Source organism: Corylus avellana, chromosome 11, assembly GCF_965113065.1.
Source record: "Corylus avellana chromosome 11, dhCorAvel1.hap1.2, whole genome shotgun sequence".
Classification (NCBI taxonomy): Eukaryota; Viridiplantae; Streptophyta; class Magnoliopsida; order Fagales; family Betulaceae; genus Corylus; species Corylus avellana.
This window is the reverse complement of record NC_142500.1, coordinates 12,365,988-12,367,768: the sequence shown is the minus strand read 5'-3', so window position 1 is coordinate 12,367,768 and position 1,781 is coordinate 12,365,988. Positions and strand designations below refer to the sequence as shown.

General features: G+C 43.6%; 1 long non-coding RNA gene across 1 annotated transcript; it reads left to right on the top strand.

Moving 5' to 3' along the window:
• The first annotated feature begins 575 nt into the window (after positions 1-575).
• Positions 576-1,235, top strand: LOC148583101 (uncharacterized). The gene is made up of 2 exons (XR_015909511.1): positions 576-666; positions 945-1,235. It is a non-coding gene; the product is annotated as an uncharacterized LOC148583101 (long non-coding RNA).
• The last annotated feature ends 546 nt before the right edge of the window (positions 1,236-1,781 follow it).

The following is a 1,781-nucleotide window of genomic DNA, read 5'->3' as shown; positions in this document are numbered from 1 at the left end:
CTGATCTTGCTCAGCGGTTTCAGATTGTGACCAAGCTCCATCACATGCGCCAGGAACCAGGTCAGAGTATTACTGATTTTTATTCACAAATGACTTGTCTTTGGAATCAATTAGCACTATGTGAGCCAAAGTGGAGGGATAAGGTTGATGCCTCTGAGTACATCGCTTTTCGCGATAGCATGCGCCTAGCCGAGTTTCTTGCAGCAATTCGAGATGAGTTTGAGCATACTCGAGCTTCTCTTCTTCACCGCTCACCACTGCCATCTTTGGAAAGTGCTCTTAGTGAACTTGTTTCAGAAGAGACTCGATTCTCTACTATGAAGTTACACACTTCTGAGATGGTCATGGCCACTGCATCCCGCAATGCGCGCGCTCCTAATTCTATTCCTGCCGGATCTTCCTCATCCAATCGGAACATCCAGTGCCACTATTGCCAAAAGTTTGGCCACAGATATAGTGAATGCAGGAAAAGACTTTCTCGTGGGAATGGGAATCATCGAGCTCCTAGTCATAAGGCTGCTGCGGTCGCTCATACTGATACATCAGATATGCCTTACATCGATACTGCACCCCAACCCAGTACTCTTTCTCCTGCAGAAATCGAAGCTCTCATTCATCAGGTTTTATCTAAGTCCAATCTTAATACCGCCATGTCCACCACACTAGGTAATTCCTCTTGGTATATTGATTCTGCTTGTTGTAATCATATGACACCGAACTCTTCCATATTTTCTGCAAAATCTGTGTTACCTAAGCCTACCACCATTTATACAGCTAATGGTTCCCATCTTGCGGTTAGTCATGTCGGGTCTGTTTCTACTAATCAACTATCTGTGTCTGATACATACTTAGTGCCTAATCTCTCATTAAATCTTTTATCTGTTGGTCAACTTTGTGAACTTGGCTTAGAATTGCACTTTTCTAACCGAGGTTGTGATGTGCAGGATCCACAGACGGGACAGCTAATTGGGACCGCCCGTAAGATTGGACGTCTGTTTGAGCTTTCATCACTCCATCTTCCTCCTGCTGTGTCAGCTGCCACTCCATCTCGGTCTTCCTCTACCACCCTCAGTTTATGGCACTCTCGTTTAGGACATGCATCTATTTCTCGTATTCGTTCTATAGCTACAAGTGGTCAATTAGGGTCTGTTGAGTCTGAGTCATTTGATTGTGTTGCTTGTCAACTTGGAAAACAAAGTGCTTTACCTTTTAATAATAGTGCATCTGTTTCTTCTGCTCCTTTTGATTTGGTGCATTCTGATGTATGGGGCCCTGCGCCTATTCCCACCATGGGTGGATCCCGCTATTTTGTCATTTTTGTGGATGATTTTTCTCGATACACATGGCTTTATCTTTTACAAAATCGGTCTGAACTTCCGAAAATTTACTCTGAATTTCAACGGATGATTCAAACCCAATTTTCTCGAAACATAAAAATTTTTCGTTCTGATAATGCCATGGAATATCGTGAATCTACCTTCCTTACTACTCTCAAACAAAATGGTACTCTTCCCCATCGCTCATGCCCAAATACTTCTCAACAAAATGGTCGAGCTGAACGTAAACACAGGCACATCTTAGACACTGTTAGGGCTTTACTCCTATCTGCTTCTATCCCTGAACACTTTTGGGGAGAAGCCGCTCTTACCGCTGTTTATACCATTAATAGGGTCCCGTCTCCCACTACCTTAAATAAGTCCCCCTATGAACTCCTGTATGGATCTCCTCCTGATTACCAATCTCTCCGCATCTTTGGTTGTGTCTGTTTTGTGCTCCTTCCA